The 22,488-nt window shown below is 41.0% G+C and overlaps 1 long non-coding RNA gene across 2 annotated transcripts; it reads left to right on the top strand.

Moving 5' to 3' along the window:
* Nucleotides 1-262: 262 nt before the first annotated feature.
* On the top strand, nt 263-9,135 carry LOC142106495 (uncharacterized). 2 transcript variants are annotated; one of them, XR_012679741.1, is made up of 3 exons: nt 263-564; nt 2,688-2,973; nt 8,527-9,135. It is a non-coding gene; the product is annotated as an uncharacterized LOC142106495 (long non-coding RNA). The 2 variants fall into 2 exon arrangements; XR_012679742.1 differs by having other exon boundaries at nt 2,756-2,973.
* The last annotated feature ends 13,353 nt before the right edge of the window (nt 9,136-22,488 follow it).

The following is a 22,488-nucleotide window of genomic DNA, read 5'->3' on the forward strand; positions in this document are numbered from 1 at the left end:
TGTGTATAGCTAGCGTTTAGGGTCTCCATAATTGCTGTGAAAGTATACGGTGTCAAAACATTTACCATCCTGACAATAAAGAAGCATAAAAAGGAAGAAGTTGTTCGCGTGTGCTTCTGCAGTAGCAGGCTCTTGCCACAATGTATATATATATATACATATACTTATAGCAGGTGATATAAGTATTCAAAACATCAACATTTATCTCAGTAAATGTATATCTAATGTGGCTGTGAAGGAGCTCCTATATCGCTACTGATGACGCAGTCGCGGTGGGCGGAGCTTGAGCCACGCATAATGGACACTAGCATTTCACTGCTGTTATGGCTCCACAGTAAGTTCTTTGTTAGCACCATGTGCTAGATAGGAAACAGAAGGCTTTGAGTCATACAGGCCGTATCTAGTTGCGGGGGTGTGGCAGAGGTCAAGCCCTCCCATCTGAAGCAATGCATTATGGGTAAAGGTTTATAAGCCATTGAGACAAACATATCCCTCTCATTCCATCACTCCACACACACACATACTTGGAACCTCTCCCACACCTGGAACCCTGGAGACATACCAGTAAGCTATATCTGTAACTCTTAACTATATGAATTAACTCTCTGGAGCTTTAGCCTTTTCTGATGTTATATCTTTCTCTCTCTTTCTCTTAATCTTTCTTTATCTACCACTGAAACAAATATCTGTTAACTATATGAATCCTTCATCTTCTTATATTTAACTCTCTGGAGCTTTAGCCTTTTCTGATGTTATATCTTTCTCTCTCTTTCTCTTAATCTTTCTTTATCTACCACTGAAACAAATATCTGTTAACTATATGAATCCTTCATCTTCTTATATTTAACTCTCTGGAGCTTTAGCCTTTTCACATATACTTTCAGGAATGTTTGCTAATTGCATTACAATGAATTTCCATCCCCCTCATCTTGTTTACCCTCTATGTTCTGATGTTATATCTTTCTCTCTCTTTCTCTTAATCTTTCTTTATCTACCACTGAAACAAATATCTGTTTATTTTACCTGCAAATTCTAACAACCCCCCATCTTTTAAGAGCACATGGCATACACAATGCATCCTTAACACACATACATTCTCTGTCTCTATACACACTCACAACAATGAATACTCACTCCTATACATTTCCCTTACAGCATATATACTAGTAAACACACACACACACACACCAGAATAGGATATTGTAATCCAACCCCCCATCTTTCAAGAGCACATGGCATACACAATGCATCCTTAACACACATTCATTCTCTGTCTCTATATACACTCACAACACGAATGAGCAATACTGATGAAATACTCACTCCTATACATTTCTCTTACAGCATATACATTAGTAAATATATACACACACACACACCCACACCCACACACACCACAGAATAGGATATTATGTACTTACTTCTGAAGTTGTAGCATTGTCTGTTTAATCTATAATGCATACTTGCCGACTTTCTCCCATTGCTTTCCGGGAGATTCAGTGGAGGAGGTGGGCGTGCGGGGGGCGGGGCTCCAAAATCGCGTCATTTTGGACCCGCCCCCGTGACGCAATGACGCAAACGCGTCATTTTACAGTCAGGGGCGGGGCCAAATGCCGCGATTCCCGGAGAATCGCGGTATTGTGGCCCTATTTCTGTAAATGCGGGATTTTGCCATACTCCTCCGGGAGTCCGGGAGACTCCCCCAAAATGCGGGAGTCTCCCGGACATTCCGGGAGAGTTGGCAAGTATGCTATAATGTATTATCTGTAATTGTATGTATGCATTTATGTTGTAAAGTAAAAGACTTGTATCCTTATGCCTGTTTTGTATGTTTAGATAACTGTAATCAATAGGATGAATGGATGTTTATATAGATAATGCATTATAGTGAGGTAAATGATAGATTGGTATTTATTTAGCGATTAACACATAAATGTGAAATATTTGTGTAATATTTAGGCGAGATGTGTGTACATATATATATGTATATATATATATATATATATATATATATATATGTATATATATATAGCCTTGTCAAACACAGGAATCGCGTAAGTCTACGGATTTCTAGTTGTCATGCGCAAGCATGACAACTGGGACACCTTGTTTTTGGGTTGCCATGGTATTAGGCGAAACCTCAAAAGGTTGAGTGAAATAATGCCTCTAAAGTAGATCTTAGATGTCACGGGTGCGTATTATTCGACGTGACTAAAATAGCGAAAAAGACGCAAATTGCATTATATCCCAATAATTAACGAGATTGGTTATTAATAAGATCAAAGGTATTGTATCATTATTATGGCGGGTCCCAGGATCCTATAACAATGGCGAGCTAGCTCAAACTGTATTAATTATGATCTTCAATGGCCAAGAAGACCCATAATTTATTGCAGCAAACCTATTCTTATTTCTGTATTTTATTTTATTTTTACATTTTTCATAATGATGAAACAAATGATCTTTAATGACTGAATTATCTCCTCAAGGGAAAATAGGGCCAATCTGCCTATTTAATGTTAACATTTTTTTTTTCTCTAGGTGGACTAGCGATTTAGTGTTGTACAAAAGTAGGTTTGATTGTGAACTAACTTGAGAATTTTTGGGTAAATGCAATATTTTTTCTTAAATGGCTGTGTTTATCTTATGTAGAATACGATACTCGGTTATTTTGTTCTCTATTTCAGGGTAACATCACACTGACCCTGAATAGCACAGAACCATTAAAGGCACCTCAACCTCATATTTCCATCAGAAACTCGTCTTTGAAAGTTGTCTAGCGGGTACGTGCTTCGGCGACGCTTTGGAATTCTGAGTAGACGGCGCGCACTGGTCACCCCGTACAGCCATTAGTCGCTCTTTTGGCTGGGTGAATTCAGGTCTACAAGACGAACCAATTGACTTCATTCCCACGCAACAAACAAGGAAGTATTTACACAGGTCGTTAAATCAGTCGTTAAGATCATCAAACAGGTAGCTATGGATTTCATTAATATCACTAAACTTGCAGAAGGTAGTATGTTTAATCCTGTCATACCAGCTAGTTATACATCTGCAGAAAATTTATGGGCACAACTGCTAGAGCAGGTGTACAGTCATGACAAATTGTCTATTAATAAACAAAGTGTGTTTAGGAAAACCCATAAAAGGTTCCAAATGTTGGTTAAATTAGTCCAGGTTTTTGAGGACACAATTTGGAGACCGGAGCATGCAGAAATGATAGCTAGAGGTATGTTGACTAAGAAAGTAAATGTAATTAATCAGGAAGATAGCTGTAAAAATTGTACTGATAAAGATAAGGAAATCGCTGAGCTATGCGTTGACCTTAATACTGCAGATGATCGGATGGCTTCTACTGAAGACCATAGGGCACAATTACAGCAGGACTTAGAAAGTAGAGCCCAAATGATCATGAATATGCAGGGTTTGATAACTGATCTTTCAAATTCGATAAAAGAGCTATCTAAAAGTAACCCTCGGGTGGACTCTACAGAGTTAATACCCACAAAACAAATTTGTGTTTTTAATAGGGAAAGTGGTAGTTCAGCTGGGTATCAAGCAGACTTATCTGGCTTGGATCTCACTGCACCACTACTTGATACGCAGGATGTAAGATCCCCTGGCATTTACCCAGTGTTACGCACACTGGAGTACACCCCAACACCGGTGGGAAATACTGTTGGTGCACGGGCACAAGACCAGAAGAGTGGATGGGATGTTATAGATTCCACTCCTGTCTTAGGGCCAAGCAACAACGGTAGAAAGGATTTGATCTCTTTCAATCAACCTTTTACAGGTAATGATATAAAGAGAACAAAAATCCTCTTGGAACTCAAAAGAGAATTTCCTCAATATGATAGCAGTTTAGACCCTTTTACCTCATGCGATATTTTTGAAGGCCATTGCACTCAACTAAGTGTGGCCCCAGAAGATCGCATGGATCTCTTCAAGTTGTGGCTACCCACTTACCTTAGTCAAAGGTATGAGACCACTGGGGACTCAGTCCCCGGGAATGGTCGCTACCATGACAAAAAGGAAAGAATAGCTGCCCTTATGTTACTGACAACAGGGCATAGGGAGGTAACTCCCAATATCTTAGATAGTTTCAAACCTACAATACACCATGAACCTTTAGCTTTATGTGGTCGGTTTGAAGCTATGTATAGGACTGTAATTAACGACCATAGACCCCATATTCCACCGGGCATGATTCGTGCATTTGTGGAAAAATTTACATACACAAATGTCAATCTGCGAACAAATGCTCAAAGGGAAACTACACTTGCAGGTGCAGCTAGAATTATTGAGGAATTCAGACAGGAAACTTTGAGATCCAAGAAATCTGTACAAATTAGGGAACAGGGTATATCTGGTGGTGTAACGCGTGATCGCCGCCAGACTTATCCTGAACATCGCCCTAAAGATGTTCAGCTATCTGCTCCACCAGCAGAGGATGAAGATCTAGTCTGCTACAAGTGCAGACAGAAAGGACATAGTAGAAGAAACTGTCCTAAACAATCTCGTTACACAGCTGGAAACACAAACGGTTTCCAAAAGAAATATAATAATTGTACAAGGACAAAAGGTCCATCAGTTGCACAACCACTGAAGTGTGTAGCAGCTGTAAATGTGCAAGCAGATAAACCGTCTGCTTCACAGGTAACATCACAAAATAAAGAGGTTTCAGTCTGTGCAGTAGAGGTTCCAGTAGCAAATCTGGTGCAGACAGACTGAAGGTCAGGGGTCCCAAAGGAACTAATTCCGCTATGTAGCCTGGTATTGGATCCTTCTGGGAGACCCCACATCATGGCTAAAATAAAAAATATTTGGGTAAAAATCATGCTTGACACTGGAGCTGAAATCTCCATCACCAATGTGGAGCATGATTTGAATCCAGATAGCCCTCAGTGTGTTGTGATCGGATTTGATCACCAACAAGGGGGGGTGACAGCCCACAGGATTGATAAAGTGATTGTAGAAATCAATGATTTCTCTTTAAAAATCCCAATGTGGTACTACTCAGGATCCGATAACATTATCGGAACTGATGTAATGACAAAACAGGGCTGGATATTGGATCTAGCAAATTGTATGGTATGGAAAGGTCCCAGAAAATCAAGGATCTGTGTGATACAGCGACATGATCTGGGTCCACTCATACATGCAAATGACAGGAATGACAATGGACTTGTGCATAAATGGCCAGAGGTCTCACACAACACAGACCTTGAACCTATTGTGTACAGGTATCCGGAATTATGGGCACAAGGGAAAAATGACTGTGGAAGGATGGTTGATGTTGAGGTGGACATACAAGGGCCGGACCCACCACCTCAGCGTCAATATCGCTTCCCTCCTGAAGCCATGGACTCTGTAGTGGAAGCTGTAACTGACCTACAGTCAAGGGGGGTGGTCATAAAGGGAAATTCAAAGTGCAACAATCCCTTATGGCCTGTTAGGAAGAAGGAGACGAACACCTGGAGACTCACAATCGATCTCAGGGTTCTGAACAAATACACCCCCATGTCAGCGCAGGTAGTTGCAGAAACCCCAGACATAATGGCAAGGATAAATGGTAAAAGCCAGGTATTCTCAACCATTGATGTGGCAAACGGATTTTTCTCTATACCCTTAACAGAAAGTTGCCAGTACAAGTTTGCGTTCACTGTACGTGACACGCAATACATGTTCTGCGTTTTGCCCCAGGGTTTTCACAGTAGCCCAACTTACTTTCATCAGGCATTGGCAAAAGTGCTGAGTGTTTTCTCGCGCCCAGAATGCCTGTTACAGTATGTTGACGACCTACTCCTCCATACAGAGACAATGGAGGAGCACTTAGCCCTCTTACAGGAATTGTTAGGCCTCCTGTCACGTGCAGGACTGAAGCTGAGTCCTCACAAGGCAAACCTGGCTAGGTCAGAGGTGATATTTCTAGGGGTTAAGATTGCTCATGGAACAAAGGGTATCATGGCCGCCCGCGTGGAAGCAATGGTTAAATTACCCAGGCCTGGCACCCTGCAGGACTTACGTAAGTTCCTGGGGGTTGCAAATTTCATGAGGGAATTCATAGAGGACTTTGCTACCAAGGCAAAAGCTCTCTATGAATTACTCAGAGGTGAAAAACCCTCACTGAAAGGTTGGGCGGAAACACAGGAGAAGGCCTTTACAACACTAAAAAGAGACCTCTCCTCTGCCCCGGTACTAGCCACCCCCCACCCAGATGGCAATCTGGCCATCCAAGCGCATGCTGGATCAGAGTCCATATCAGCGGCTCTCCTGCAAGAGGTGGGTATAACAACTAGACCACTAGGATACTTCTCAAGACTTCTTTCACCAGTTGAAAGGGGTTTTGATGAGTGTGCAAAACAGCTGGCAGCCATACATTATGCTGTCAAAGTGACAGAGCATATTGTAGGGTTTAGACCACTTACTGTGCAGACACCTCACTTTCCATTAACTCTTCTACTCCGGGATACACTTCCTGGAGTCTCTCAGCAGAGGTTTGGGAGATGGATAATGGACCTTAGTGGACGGAACATCAAAATCTGTCACAAGGCTAAGTATGTTCTGTCTCAATTGTTAAACACAACTGGAACAGAGCATGATTGCGGTCTATTGACACATTCCCTTACAACACCTTTCTTCAGGCAGATAGCGCACCCTGATGACAGAATCATCTTTGTTGATGGGTCACGCTCTCTAGTGGATGGGACATATGCGACAGGTTATGCGGTCTTGGATGAGACCACTGGGACCCAGAGCCTGGTTAAACTTCCAGGTCACCTGTCCGCACAGCGCGCTGAGTTAGAGGCTGTGAAAGAAGCACTTTTTCTCCAGCCCCCAGGGCGGCTCACTATATACAGTGACAGTTCGTATGTAGTGCGATCTCTAACATCACACTTAGAGACCTGGCAAAAACGTGGATTCGTGGACAGCCAGAATAAACCTCTGGCGCACGTTTCAGTTTTAAAAGAACTTTGGGAATGGGGAAAGTCACATCCTGATGAGGCTGCAATCATCAAAGTGCCTGCACACCAGAAAGGGAACAACCCCTTAATCCTAGGAAACAATGCAGCGGATGAAGCAGCAAAAATGGCTGCAATATCTGGTATCTTTTGTGATCCAGATGCTGCATTTTTGCCCTCATTCCAGGTGGCTGTACGCAGGAAAGTCCTCAAAGAAGGACCGGTGTCATTTGAAGAGGAACAGGCGAAAGACCCTCTTCTTATGACACTCAGAAATTCACCACAGGATCCCTGGTCTATCAGACAGGGTATCTTGTGCCATGTATCAGGAGAAAATTTAAATCCACTCCCAGTAGTCCCTTCACATCTCCAAGAGGAGCTGACACAGCTCAATCACCAGCTCCTGGGGCACCCTGGTCGGGATAAACTGTTGTCTCTACTAAAGAGTAAATTATACTGGCCAGGAATGTCCAAAACAGTAGAGTGTGTTACTCAACAATGTCTTGTATGTGCCCAAATCAACCCTAGAGCACCAGCTCTCAAGCCAGCATTACAGCGTGTGCCTCCAGCAGAGGGGCCATGGGCAGCCTTACAAATTGATTTCATAGGACCACTACCAGCAGGCAGTCGCAATTGTCGCTATGCCTTGGTAGTTGTTGATGTGTTCTCGAAGTGGGTAGAAGCCATTCCAACAGTGAATGACTCAGCTACCACTACAGCACGGGTCCTATGGGAGCAAATTTTGTCACGTTGGGGAATCCCCAGGATCATAGAATCTGATCGTGGAACCCATTTTACTGGCAAGGTCATGAAAGCACTTTGTGAACTACTGGACATAAAGCAACGATTTCATGTTCCTTATCATCCCCAGTCAGCAGGGATAGTAGAGCGCATGAACCGGACCATCAAGACCCGGTTAGCCAAGGCATTGTTACAGAAGGGATCTTCTTGGGTAACAGCTTTACCGGCAATACTTATGGGTATTAGGGCAACGGAAGCATCCACAACAGGGATCACTCCATTCGAGCTCATGACAGGTCGCAAAATGCCACTTTGCTTCCCCAATGAGCCTCAGCTGTCAAATCCCATTAAGGATGCAATTGCCAGAGATGTGTTCCTACAACAGGTACAAGATAACCTGAAGGGACTGCTGCCATATGCAGCAGTACGGCTGCACAAACCCTATCTACAGGGGGAGACCCCAATGCCCCTTGTAGGAGATTTAGTAATGGTCAAAGTTTTCCGTAAGGCAGGTCCTTGGGATGCAAACTGGGAGGGACCATATCAGGTTCTCGAGACAATGGGTGATACCATGCTGAAGGTACAGAGGCCTGTGACTACCAAGAAAGACTCTCAGCGGAGACGCAAGGTATTGTGGGTCCATATTGACCAGGCAAAAATCACTCGAGTCTCCTCAACCCAGTAGAGCATTTGTGTGCTCATTAAGTTGGGAACTACAGGGGAGTGTGGAACAATAAAACCATCTTTCTAAAGGTTCTAGTAAGGAAAATTAAAACCTGTCCTTATTGAAAAAGAACTAGACTCATGCCTTTTTTCTTAGCAGATCATGGAGCCCAAGGAAAGATCTGTGACACCAGCACCCAGAGGACACCATTACAAATCTTATTCCTCCGTGGGAGCTCAAAGGTGCTCAGTATACTGCCATCTGAGCAAACTAGTATTACAGACACTGGTAATACTGGTAGGTGTGGTACTAGTGGGTTTTGCTACTCCTCAGAATAACGAGGAGGACAGGGGTTGGTCAAATGCAACACAAATAAGAAATTCCCAAAAATCTAATTCTACTAACCAGCTAGAGCTTTTGGTAGTAGAATGTAAGGAAGGGAAAATCCTAGAGCCCTACTCTAATTACAGCTTTGTGGCTGGTCAATGGTATTTATATGGGTTTTGGAGATATGGTTATGCAGGGGATAAGGTCCGACACTATACCCCCAAAGAAAATGTGTCTGCCAATCAACATGATCTACATACACTCTGCCTTAAAGAATATAACCATTATAAAGATATTGATTTAGTGCCAACTAAATCTGTCAGGTGGGTATCAAAGAATCCTCATTTACCACGCTTTAAGAGAACACCATATAATATAACAGAGGTACTTTGTACAAAGCAGGGAGTACTGGACCCAGAGGATACTACAGGGGGAGAATATGATGGGTGGTATATTCTAAAGGCTACCTTCATAGGATCTAATGCTCAGGATAGTCTGCGTGTTCGAACATATTTTGATAGACCCATTCCAATTATAGGTACTATAAAGGGATACTGCATGTTGAGAGATTCCCAATTGCTAATCACAAGAGAATCCAAATATGCCCAAGGTCACGTTCCCACAGATTATTTACAAACTAGTGTTATGATAATGAACTTGAACTGTAGTAACACAGGCCAAGCTATGTGGAATAACAACCATGGGCCAGTAGACATGGAAGGCTTGTACAGAGCTGCCATTTTGAAAATTAAAACAGATGCAAAAAATCAGAAGTACATCCGGGTAGAGGGATCACCATCTATACGGTCTTTTATGATAACAATTATGAGAGATAAATGTGTACCAGAAGTTGCTGGATATTATTTTATTACATATGCCCATTGGGAACCAGATAAGCAAATGGTTATGTTAGATCTAAACCCCTGGAGGTGGGATATAGTATGTAATGGCATAGATACTCCGATAATTGATGTATGGATGGATGGTACCCCTATGACTGAGGAGTACAGGAACAGATATGTGTCTGTTGACTGGAAGGACCCTAGTGGCAGAGATATTAACTTTGATATCAACATTGACGGACCTTTTAAATGGCCATTCTGCGAGGTAGCAGATGAAGGGTGTTGGACATTCTCTCAGTGGACTTATCTCTCTAAAACAAAACCTGTTAAATATCTCTCCTTACAACCAGGGGATAGTGACCAGTGGTATCCGTTTAAAGGGAGAGGACAAGTATGTGTAACTGTAGTCAGAATACCCTATGAAACAGAAGTCTTAGAACCAGTCAGGCCACATTTTGATGACTGTAACATCCCTATCCATAAAATAGCAGATGTGATAGCGCCCCAATTATCATCTCCATGGACAATAATAACCAACGTCAAATTTATGCTATACACTTGGAGAATTTCAGTGGAGGATTTCAGAGTAGATCGTTGGGATCACAGATGTGAGGAACTAGTGAGGAATCAACTAGATATGCTGAAAGGATGGGTAGAATCCGGGCAAGAAACAAGAAAAGATGACTGGAGACTTAAAAAAGATAGGGGGAAGCGAGATGCCATTGCGACCGCTCTTGGAGGAGGTGCAATGGGAATAGGTACACTGAATACTATGGATTTAGAGGTTCTGAGGAATAAACTTGGGAGCCTGGCACAACATACGGGAGATGGTATAAGGACTCAACTGGATGTAAATCACATCCTTGAGAACTTACAACATGCTCATATAGATGCCACTACCTCTCTATCTGTAGCCCTTCGGGAAAAGTTTAGAGGGTTGGTGTTGGGTCTCATTGGAGAACAAGATAGAGCTCAATTGGCTCTGGCATGCACACAGGTTCAGAGTGAACTCTCAGAAAATCTAAAACACATAGTGTCATCTCTCCATAATGGTCACTATCCATTCAACCTTAGACAGAGGATAAAGCAATTTGTCCCTGACTTTGCGTTGAATCATACAAACTGGTGGCTCACACAGTGGCATGGTTGCCTGAATCTGACCTGTACTGCCTCCTCTCTAGCTCCTGTTTCTGGTAGAGAAAGGAAGGGGTACACTGCAGTAAATTTGGGTATTCCGATGCCAGGGGATACAATACTCCATCCACGTCTCCAATCTGACACGTTAACATATGAAGGGTCACATCCATATCTATTTGACACGGATGGATGTTGGAGACGAGAAGACGCTATATTGTGTCAAGGGAATCATGACAGAGTACTCAGGCAGCAGTGCTGGGATACTGAAGGATCATGTTTGATGGATGTTAGTCCAAAGCCATCATCTAATTTAAAATATCTGGGTCAAGGTTACTGGTGCTGGTATCAATTCCAAAATGTCTCGTATACTGTTTATGCTACTAACTGCACCCAAAGAGGAAATCTTCTCCGAGGAGCATATTGTACTCTTATCCCCACTCTAGGTATCGATGTAGCAGACGAGATGGGAAGAACACCAGTGACCCCAGAGAAGCGACTAGATATCCACCCAGATACTCCTGTGAGGCTTCAGAAAATTCCACTTGGTTTCGGGACAGAGCTCAAGAACTGGCTGCTCGACTTCGGGAAGGAGGACGACATCTTGGAAAAACTCAAGGAGACGGAGAAGCAAGCGACCATCAAGCTGGAACATGATGCCATCAAAATCACAAAGGTCCTGCACGCCTTAGAGGAAGACGCCAAAGTATCGTGGTGGGAGAGCCTATTTGGTTACAGTCCAAAAGCAACATCATTTTTCAATCTCCTCATACATCCCATAATAGTTCTCATTTTGCTGGTAGTAATCCTATATATTGCACTACTGGTTGTGTACAGAAAGATAAAAACAATGACTAAAGAACTTAAAGACACTGTAAAGCTCTACAAAGAAGAAGAACGTATAAGGACTAGAAGACAACAAATGTCGAACTATTAAGGGAGGGGGGTTATGGACTATTTCATCTATGGACTAGTCACTAAACAAACTACATAGAAGATGTTTGTTATGCACCACCAGATATGACAAGATTCTCATTTTTTTTCATGGACTTCACCATTAACAGTGCAAGATTAACTATTTTTATAGAATATCCCTTGGGAGAGGGGATACTTTTTCCACTATGGATCTCTTAGGGGGTTTTTCCTGGGATGTCGTCAATTGCATAGAGGTTTTTTTATCTCCTCCATAGTCGGTAGGAAGGGGACAAGTGAGAGTTGGTGATCATTGGGGTCTCTCTCTCTCCCTCTTCCTGGATTCTTATCCTTCTGGACTTGACTCTAATAGAGCATTCAAAGTCTTTACTATCCTTCAAACATCATTCCGCTTGAAAATTCATATACAGAACTTGTGAAAAGACTTTGTAATAACTTGAAAAAGGACTCTGCTAACTTTGGAATAGAGAAATTATTAACAATACATTTTATTCCAATGCTTCAGGACTTTAATCAAAACAAAAAAACAATACTCAAGGACTCTTTTCTATGATATCTACTTATGGACTTTCTCAAGGATTTTGATTATGGACTTTTAAAGATTACCAACCGTTCTTGTGGACTTCCTTTGAAATTGTTGATTTGTTTTTATATGTTACTTTAAAAACTGTCTTATGTTATGCTTTTTTGTTAATACAGAAGTGAGTATATAATAGTAAAAAAAAAAAAAAAAAATACACTTAGATAGAGTAAACCTTCCAACTTGTAGTGTCGGGTTACCGACAACAGGGGGAATGTGAAGGAGCTCCTATATCGCCACTGATGACGCAGTCGCGGTGGGCGGAGCTTGAGCCACGCATAATGGACACTAGCATTTCACTGCTGTTATGGCTCCACAGTAAGTTCTTTGTTAGCACCATGTGCTAGATAGGAAACAGAAGGCTTTGAGTCATACAGGCCGTATCTAGTTGCGGGGGTGTGGCAGAGGTCAAGCCCTCCCATCTGAAGCAATGCATTATGGGTAAAGGTTTATAAGCCATTGAGACAAACATATCCCTCTCATTCCATCACTCCACACACACACATACTTGGAACCTCTCCCACACCTGGAACCCTGGAGACATACCAGTAAGCTATATCTGTAACTCTTAACTATATGAATTAACTCTCTGGAGCTTTAGCCTTTTCTGATGTTATATCTTTCTCTCTCTTTCTCTTAATCTTTCTTTATCTACCACTGAAACAAATATCTGTTAACTATATGAATCCTTCATCTTCTTATATTTAACTCTCTGGAGCTTTAGCCTTTTCACATATACTTTCAGGAATGTTTGCTAATTGCATTACAATGAATTTCCATCCCCCTCATCTTGTTTACCCTCTATGTTCTGATGTTATATCTTTCTCTCTCTTTCTCTTAATCTTTCTTTATCTACCACTGAAACAAATATCTGTTTATTTTACCTGCAAATTCTAACAACCCCCCATCTTTTAAGAGCACATGGCATACACAATGCATCCTTAACACACATACATTCTCTGTCTCTATACACACTCACAACAATGAATACTCACTCCTATACATTTCTCTTACAGCATATATACTAGTAAACACACACACACACACACCAGAATAGGATATTGTAATCCAACCCCCCATCTTTCAAGAGCACATGGCATACACAATGCATCCTTAACACACATTCATTCTCTGTCTCTATATACACTCACAACACGAATGAGCAATACTGATGAAATACTCACTCCTATACATTTCTCTTACAGCATATACATTAGTAAATATATACACACACACACACCCACACCCACACACACCACAGAATAGGATATTATGTACTTACTTCTGAAGTTGTAGCATTGTCTGTTTAATCTATAATGTATTATCTGTAATTGTATGTATGCATTTATGTTGTAAAGTAAAAGACTTGTATCCTTATGCCTGTTTTGTATGTTTAGATAACTGTAATCAATAGGATGAATGGATGTTTATATAGATAATGCATTATAGTGAGGTAAATGATAGATTGGTATTTATTTAGCGATTAACACATAAATGTGAAATATTTGTGTAATATTTAGGCGAGATGTGTGTACATATATATATGTATATATATATATATATATATATATATATATATGTATATATATATAGCCTTGTCAAACACAGGAATCGCGTAAGTCTACGGATTTCTAGTTGTCATGCGCAAGCATGACAACTGGGACACCTTGTTTTTGGGTTGCCATGGTATTAGGCGAAACCTCAAAAGGTTGAGTGAAATAATGCCTCTAAAGTAGATCTTAGATGTCACGGGTGCGTATTATTCGACGTGACTAAAATAGCGAAAAAGACGCAAATTGCATTATATCCCAATAATTAACGAGATTGGTTATTAATAAGATCAAAGGTATTGTATCATTATTATGGCGGGTCCCAGGATCCTATAACAGTGGCCATTGCAATGAAATTTACACAAAATGTTAGCAACAACCCCTGCAATCCACGCATGCAAAGACATCAAACCATAGATGTCCATAAATTAAGTTTTGTGTAATATTGTGAAATGACACAAGTATTGAATACACTTTCTGAAATTTATTTAATACTTTGCACAAAAGCATTTGTTGGTAATGACAGTTTCAAGACGCCTCCAGTACGTAGAAACTAGTCGCATTGCTCAGGTGTGTTTTGCCCTATTCTTCAACGCAAATAGTCTTCAAATCTTAAAGGTTTCGTGGGCTTCTGTGAACTCTGATCTTTAGTTATTTTCATAGATTTTCAACTGGATTCAAGTCAGGTGATTGGCTGGGTCATTTTAGCAGCTTTATTTTCTTTCTCTGAAACCAATTGAGAGTGTCCTTGGCTGTGTGTTTTCGATCATTGTCTTGCCGAAATGTCCACCCTTTTTTCAGCTTCAGCATCCTGGTAGATGGCAGCAGATGTGTTCAATACTCATTTCACCCACTGTAAGCATATATATATATATATATATATATATATATATATATACATAATGAAGAAGTTTCTTTGTTTGTCTGACACCCTTGCACCATTTGGGAAGAAACCAACTAGAGATGGTCCAGCTGGATCCTGGGCAGGTTTTAGGAGAATTAGGATCCAGGGTGGACCTCCAGTTGGTGTGCACTGAGCAGAACTTTGAATCGGGAGCCTGTTCTAAGCCACTTGATGGATTTAGACAAAAATTTCACAGACTGGTAACATTACATTATATCCCAGACGACATACTAGGGTCAAACCTCCGGTTGGTGTATACTAACCAGACCTGCTAAGCTTAAAATGTTGACAGTGACATCCAACTCATTGACTCATAACTTGAAGAGATAAACGCAGGCAATACCGGCCACTTTAGTTAATATATATATATATATATATATATATATATATATTTATATATATATATATATATATATATATATATATATATATATATATATATATTTATATATTGTAACAAAAGGAGGCATTTAGCTGGCAATATGCAGAGAAAGCAGGGAAGTATAGCAAAACATTTGTGCAGTAATGCACCTAGATTGAATGTGAAGACTTATGTATGAAAAGCAATAGTTTAAGTTTGGTTTTGGTTTTGGTTAAACTTACATGATTTGAAATCCTTCCTCTCAGCAAACAGACAGGGTGTGTCTGTTAGTGCAAACAGAGCCAGGGATGGGCGTTTCCTTTTTAAATAGAAGGTGGGTGTATCACCTGTCCATCAAGCTAAGGCTGGGGAAGGAGTATCAGGCTGGGGAAGCTGGCTGGTCTTGAGAGAGCTGAGCTATGTCTAGCTAGCGTTTAGGGTCTCCAAAAATTGCTGTGAAATCTGTACGGTGTCAAAACATTTACCATCCTGACAATAAAACTACATAAAAAGAAAGAAGTTGTTTGCGTGTGCTTCTGCAGTTGCGGGCTCTTACCACAATATATATATATATATATATATATATATATATATATATATATATATATATATATATACAAGTTAACCCGTGCATGATACTCATGCATTCTAGTCAAATCAAGCTACTTAAGGTGTTAAAAAGGTTCTTGTCATGCATTTGGGCCTAGCCCAGGCCTCCTCAGGGGAAGAGCGTTATTTCCCGACACAAGCGCCCTTTTTAACGTGGTTTTGTCCACATGTCACCACCTCATCATTTTTCTCCATCACCTCATCCTTCATCTTCATCGTCACATCCTTCACCAAGCTACTTAAGGTGTTAAAAGCTCCCCACTGTCACCCCCGGCAACCACCAACCACTCCCAACTGTCACTTCTCCTTCAAGAAATATATAGGTCAGTGTATAACTCTGCCCAGCAGCTTGGTTTTTTTTTCCACACACGCCACTAGGCATTTATATAGTAGATATATATACACACACATTATATATATATATATATATATATATATATATATATATATATATATATATATATATTTATTTGTAGATGTGCACAGGCATAGGCAGGCTTTAACTTTTCAGTTCCACTTTAGAAATGGATTCAGTTCATTAAATGCATGGACAAAAGGACAAATATTTAAAATCCTTAATTGTTAAAAATGTAAAGTATTTTTTTTTACATTTTCTTTCAATCAGTTAATGCTATCCTAAGATGGAGATAACAGACCAGATATACTTCAGTACTTGTTAAATGTAGGAGACAATAGTAATGTTGTTCCTCACAGTAACCCTTAAATATTTTGGCCATAAAAAGCCTTTTGCCCTTAACTAATCAGCCCTTCAAAGAGGCTCATTACTGAGTCTTTCAATAGAGATTTTAAGTCTGATTGTAAGTTAAAACATTTATCTAAACAATATTCAGTTCTGATGAGTTTGTAAAGCTATTACACATGCAATTGTCATTGTTAATAATATTGCAGCAACTGACATTTTGGTTTAGAGGCATTTATACAACAACAAAACATCAAGACAAGCACTTATTGAATACAAGGTAAAAACATGTACAATCAACCATTTGGAAAATTACATTTGCAATCAACAGCAAATAAGTAACAATTTATAGCTAAAGTCAACCATGGCAATTCTCCAGTGAAAGCCAGAAAAAATATATTTAATTAAATTTGAAATAATTGAATAGAAAAAGTACAAGTTTTGCATAACAAGCATACTACAGTAGCCTCAATGTAAGAAAAATAAAGTTAATTAGATAATATCAGTAGCCCAGGGCCAAGAAAGAAATGCTGTGTAACATAAACCAAAATGACAGCAAAGCAGCCCTCATGCTGTACTTCCCCACCTCCCTCTTCATTGAACAGCTAAAGCCTGGAGAGCAGCATTCATTTATACACTAAAATTGCTGCACATGCATAATAGGCAGAAGATTCTATTTAGAAACAATTGTATCATCACTGACATTGTCAGTACTTGTTTGAATGAAATGCACAAATGAAGAATTTGTAAAATATAATAGATAATCTAAAACCAGTAATCATTTCTGCGCTAAAATAGTAATAATATAGGTAAAATTACTAGTAATTATAAAGTATATATCACTGTTTTGGTAAAGATTATATTGATCTATCTATCCATTCTACCATTTAGAATGTAAGCTCTCTAATGAGCAGAGTCCTCCATACCATTTGTTTTCATGTCTGCATTTATTTTGCCTACCTTGTATGTCCCTGTTTTTATGTATGTACTGTTTTTCCTACTGTACGGCACTGCGGAGCACTGTGGCACCTTACAAATGTATTATTATAATAATACTACTAATAATAATAATAATAATAATAATAATAATAGTTATAATAATAATATGAGAAATAGTATATAAGCATTGTGCCAAGTGTGTCACTTTAAATATTAAATATAAAAATAATAAATCTTACAACATTTACATAATTTCTTAAGTAATATAATCTTTAAAATAATACTCATTAGTATTAAGACCTGATTAAACTGCAGATTGAAGATGTTTCACTTTTGCTGCTATAAACCCCTCAAAAAAGTCCTAAATGTTAAATACTAAAATAAAGACACGACACAAGAGTTTGTTGGCAAATTAATAGGTCACAGTTTATTGAATATAATTGGTGGTGGAGAAGGCAAATTGAGAGGTGGCACAACCAATAGCAATAACCAGTGTATGGCTATCCGGCACTAACCACTGGTAGGACCAATATTTATGGGGGACTAGCTTTTTCTATCTCAGACGCCAATAAAGGCATGATGGCCGTCAATCTTAAACCTCTCCTACCTATCTATCATACAGTTACAGGGTGTAAGAAATGGGACCAGTTGTCGGCAGCAGGGTGCCTGGCTGCACAGTGCACATATGAGTGAGTGTCCAACGACCCTTATACGTATCTTCCTCACTCGATCACTTAGAGGCAAAATCCAACGGCCTTTGCCCAATTGATCAGTTTTAGAATAAAGCATTATGCAGGAAATATTTGAGGTAGAAAAGTTAACCCACCTAGCTAGTAGTGCAGTGCCTACAGTATTCTGAGACTGGGCCACTAGTTTACTAACTCCGAAGGCCCCAAAATAAGCTAAGGAAAACATTGTACTAAACAATGTTTCATAATGGCTGACAGCAATCTGAGCTAGCACTTGTATCAGCTGGCACAACACTGCCACATATATGGATCATCTACTATCCTGTCCTGGGGTTGAACCCTACACCGTCCTCTAAGGGCCTAACTTTACGTCCCAGGCCGTATGTAGGTTTTACAGGCATCAGACTACCATCTACCCAAGGATTAAATACAGTAATGGAAAACCTTCTTCGGCCGCACCTGTAGCCGCCCCATCACTAGCAGCAGCAGCAGCTATTTATATAGCTTCACTAATTCTGCAGCAGTGTACTGAGAACTCACGTCAGTCCCTGCTACATTGGGGCTTACTAGTGGTAATTGTTTTTGCGACTACAGATCTTACCAACAACTACTATATAGACAAATAAATTTTGATTTGCCGAAGAGCGACAATGATTAAATTCAGACTTACATTAAAACACACAAAGGACATTTCCAGCGAAAATCCTCTTTGGAATGTCATATGCTGAGGTAGTCCGTCACTATAGGCTTCCACCTCATGTCATCATGGACACCCTGCACATTGTTAAGAGTGAACTAGAAGCAAACTGTTGGTGGTATTTCACTTTTGTGCCACTGGGTCCTTACAGACCACAGTGGGGTTCGCAGCATGAATGTCCCAAGTCACCTTCAGTTGTGTGCGGAAGGTCATGCTGAGGACGTTCCTGTTGTGGCTCAGCCAATTTATCCATCTGCCACTTGAGGAGAAGCCCCTTGTGCCCATAAAGTGGCAGTTTTCCACCATAACCTGCTTTATAGGGGCTAAAGTTCTAAAGTTTAGTTATAGTGGCAGTAGGTGGCACACATGTAGCCCTGGTTCTGGTGGGTGGCAATGCTTTGATTTATTTGAATTGGAAGCATTTCCACTCAATAAATATCCAGGCTATATGTGATGCGTCACTCCTAATTCGAGACCTGGTTGCTGTATGGCCTGGGAGTACTCAAGAGGGATGGAGTGCAGATTGCAACAAAGTCAAAGGGGTGTAAGGCCGCATGGTGACGTATGGCTATGAGGTACTATTTTATATTTATTCATTATTTAACACTAACCTTTTATTAAAAGGAGAACACAAGGAAAGAGTGTCCTGCTCATGAGAGCGTACATCCTAAAGGAAAGAGGGAGACACAAATACGATGGTATTGACTGGGGGAGTGGGTGTGAAAGCCAGGAAAAGGGAGTTAGGAGGAAGGTAGATAGGCTTAAATAAAGAAATACTTTTAAGGCCACGCTTGAAGCCATTGAACTCAGAGGCTAACCTGATGGAGTGTGGGAGATTGTTTCACAACTGGGAAGCAGCCTGGGCAAAGTCCTAATTGCTGCAGTGGGAAGAGGTCATCAGTGAAGTAGTGAGGTGGCAGTCATTGGCAGAGCGGAGGGGAGATACAGTTGAGGTTGGAAATGTAGGGAGGGGGAGGATTGATTGAGAGCTTTGAAGGTGAAGGTAGGGATTTTAATTTTAATTCTGTAGGTCATGGGAAGCCAATGTGAGATACAGCGGCAGAAGAGAAAAATGAGGTGGGCAGCAGCATTGAGGATAGACTTAAGAGGGGCAGGGCGAGGTTCAGAGTAGGCCAGAGAGAAGGAGGTTACAATAGTCAAGGTGAGAGATTAAAAAAGAGTGAATAGGTTTTGGTGTCTTCCGTGGTCACAAAGGGCTGTATCTTATATATATTCCGGAGGTGGAAGTAGCAGGATTTGAGAGGGACATAATGTGAGGATAGAAGGATAGAAGGAGAGGAAGGAGTCGAGGATGACCTCAAGGTATGTGACTTGAGGAACAGAAAGGAGGGAAGTATTATTAACAGAAATAAAGGGTGGAGGTGAGAGAGCCCTGGAAGGTTCAGTCTTGGAAATAATGAGTTTAAGAAAGAGCTGGGACATCCAAGATGAGATGGCCGAGAGACAGCAGGAGACATGAGACATAAGGGAAGGGGAGAGGTCAGGGGATGAATGATAAATTTGGGTATCATCAGTATAGAGGTGGTACTAGAGGCCAAAGGAGCACATGAGGACACCAAGGTAGGAGGTGTAGAGGAAGAACAGCAGTGGGCCAACAACAGAACCTTGGGGAATTAATACAGATAAGGGAAGAGGGGGATGTCATGTGTATAGACTGAAAAGAAGCTGATGGTGAGGTAAGAGGAAAAACAGGAGAGGTCAGTGTTACAGAGGCCTACAGATTTGAGAGTTTGCAAAAGGAGGTCGTGATCAATAATATAAAAGGCAGTAGAGAGGCAGAGAAGGATAAGAAGGGAGAAGTGTCCTTTAGATTTAGAAGGTCCTTAATGACCTTATTACGGTCAGCAGAGGGGGTGAAAACCAGATTGGCGAAGGTCAAGGAGTGAGTGACCGAGAGAAAGGAGGAGAGACAGTTATAGACAACCCGTTTGAGAAGTTTGTAGGCAATAGAAAGAAGAGAAATATAACCGTAATTAGAGTGAGGCAGGATCAAGGGATGTTTCTTTTGAGTATGGAAAGATGAGAGCATGTTTAAGGGAGGAGGGGAAGATTCCAGAGGAGAGGGATAGGTTAAGGAGGTGGGCAAGGTGAAAGCAGGCCTCAAGAGAGAGGGAGCGGAAGAGGTGGAAAGGTATGGGGGTCTTGTGTGGAGGTGGAGGGGGGTGAGGATGAAAGAAGGGTGTGTACTTTATCTGCAGATACCAGAGTGAAGGATGGGAGAGAGGATTGGCTAGAAAATGGGGGTGACAATGGGGAGGAGGGGTAGATAGCATCAACGGAGTTGGTTGGGAGGTGGATCAAAGTGGATAGGGAGGGTGGAGAGGATGGAGCAAGAAGGGACTGCTGGGAGATGTCATGATGAATTGACTTTTGGAGGTGAAGTGGGTAGCAAAGTCGATAGCAGAGAGCGAGGTTGGGAGTGGGGGAAGGGGAGGGGAGAGTAAGGAGTTGAATGTGGCAAAAAGGCGATGAGGGTTGGAAGATTGGGAGGAAATTAGAGATTTAAAGAAGGATTGCTTAGAGAGTGATAGGGCTGAACTGTTAGAGGCAAGTATAATTGTGAAGTGAAGGAAGTCAGCATGAGTGTGTGACTTTCTCTAGAGTTGTTCTGCACTATGGCAGCATTTTTGAAGATAGCGGGTAAGTTTTGAATGCCATAGTTGGACTGACAAAGCTTGATGCTGACAGCTGGGTGACACATTCAATTGCAGTGGTAAGGTGTAATTATAGAAGGAGACAGCCCCATTGTGGTAAGAGTGTGGTAATGGGGGAGCCCAGGAAGGAGGTGAACATGGTGTCAAAATTACACCTGGTGACTGTAATCTTAGGGGGTGGGGAAAGTAAGAGGTGAGGTGAGATGCCAATTGAGCAGAGATGGTGATCAGAGAGAGAAAAAGTGAAATGATGAAGTCAGAGACAGCACAAATGTGTGAAAAGACCAATTCAAATGAGTAACCACTGAGGTTGAGAGAGACTGAGGGAGGTGAAGAGATAGAGAGCAGTTTGGAAGCAGCAGGGTCAGAGGAATTGTCTATAGGGATATTAAAATCACCCAAGATGAGGGAGGGAAGGTTAGAGGAGAGAAAATGAGGGAGCCAGGTGGCAAAGTGATCAAGGAAAGGAGAGATGGGAGGGGGTATGTAGGAACAGAATGAAGCTGAGAGAAGAGCAGCAAAGTGGACTAGAGGAAAAGGGGCTAAAAGAGGGTTAGGAGAAGAGAGGGAAAGATGGGGAGGTGGCACTGAGACAGATCAGGGGCACAAGAGCAGAGGAGAGACAAGAGGAATAGGGAGGGTAGAGGAATGGAGAGGGGAGAGGGAGTGAATATAGGTAGGACAAGGGAAATAGAGGGGGAGGACAGACGTGAAAAAGAAACATAATAATTCTAGAGATAAGCATGAAACAGACAATTGAAAGTATGACAGAATGAATTGATGGTGAGAGTTTAGAAGAGAGTTGAAGAAATGATGAGAATGGGAAACATGTACTCACTTTACTGTGAGAGACTGAAGAGGTAGTAGGAGAGAAAAGAAGAAGAAAAGATGTAATAGGACCAGCAAGGGAATGGAAGGTAGTTAGGACAGTAGAGATAAGGGATGGGTAAGTAAAAGACAATTAGATTTGACAGGGACATTAGGCAGGAGTGGAGAAGGATTATTTAACATTAGGCATAGTGGAAGGTGCACTGAGATGACTGTATATGATCACTGAACAAGGGGCGAGCTGGAGAACCAGATAAAGATTCAGGGTAAGTGGAGAAGCAGGTGTGGTTTGAAGGAAGGAATGAAAGCAACAGCATAAATGAAAAATAATACTGCAGCTCTAACAATTA

This window comes from Mixophyes fleayi, chromosome 1, assembly GCF_038048845.1.
Source record: "Mixophyes fleayi isolate aMixFle1 chromosome 1, aMixFle1.hap1, whole genome shotgun sequence".
Taxonomy (NCBI): Eukaryota; Metazoa; Chordata; class Amphibia; order Anura; family Limnodynastidae; genus Mixophyes; species Mixophyes fleayi.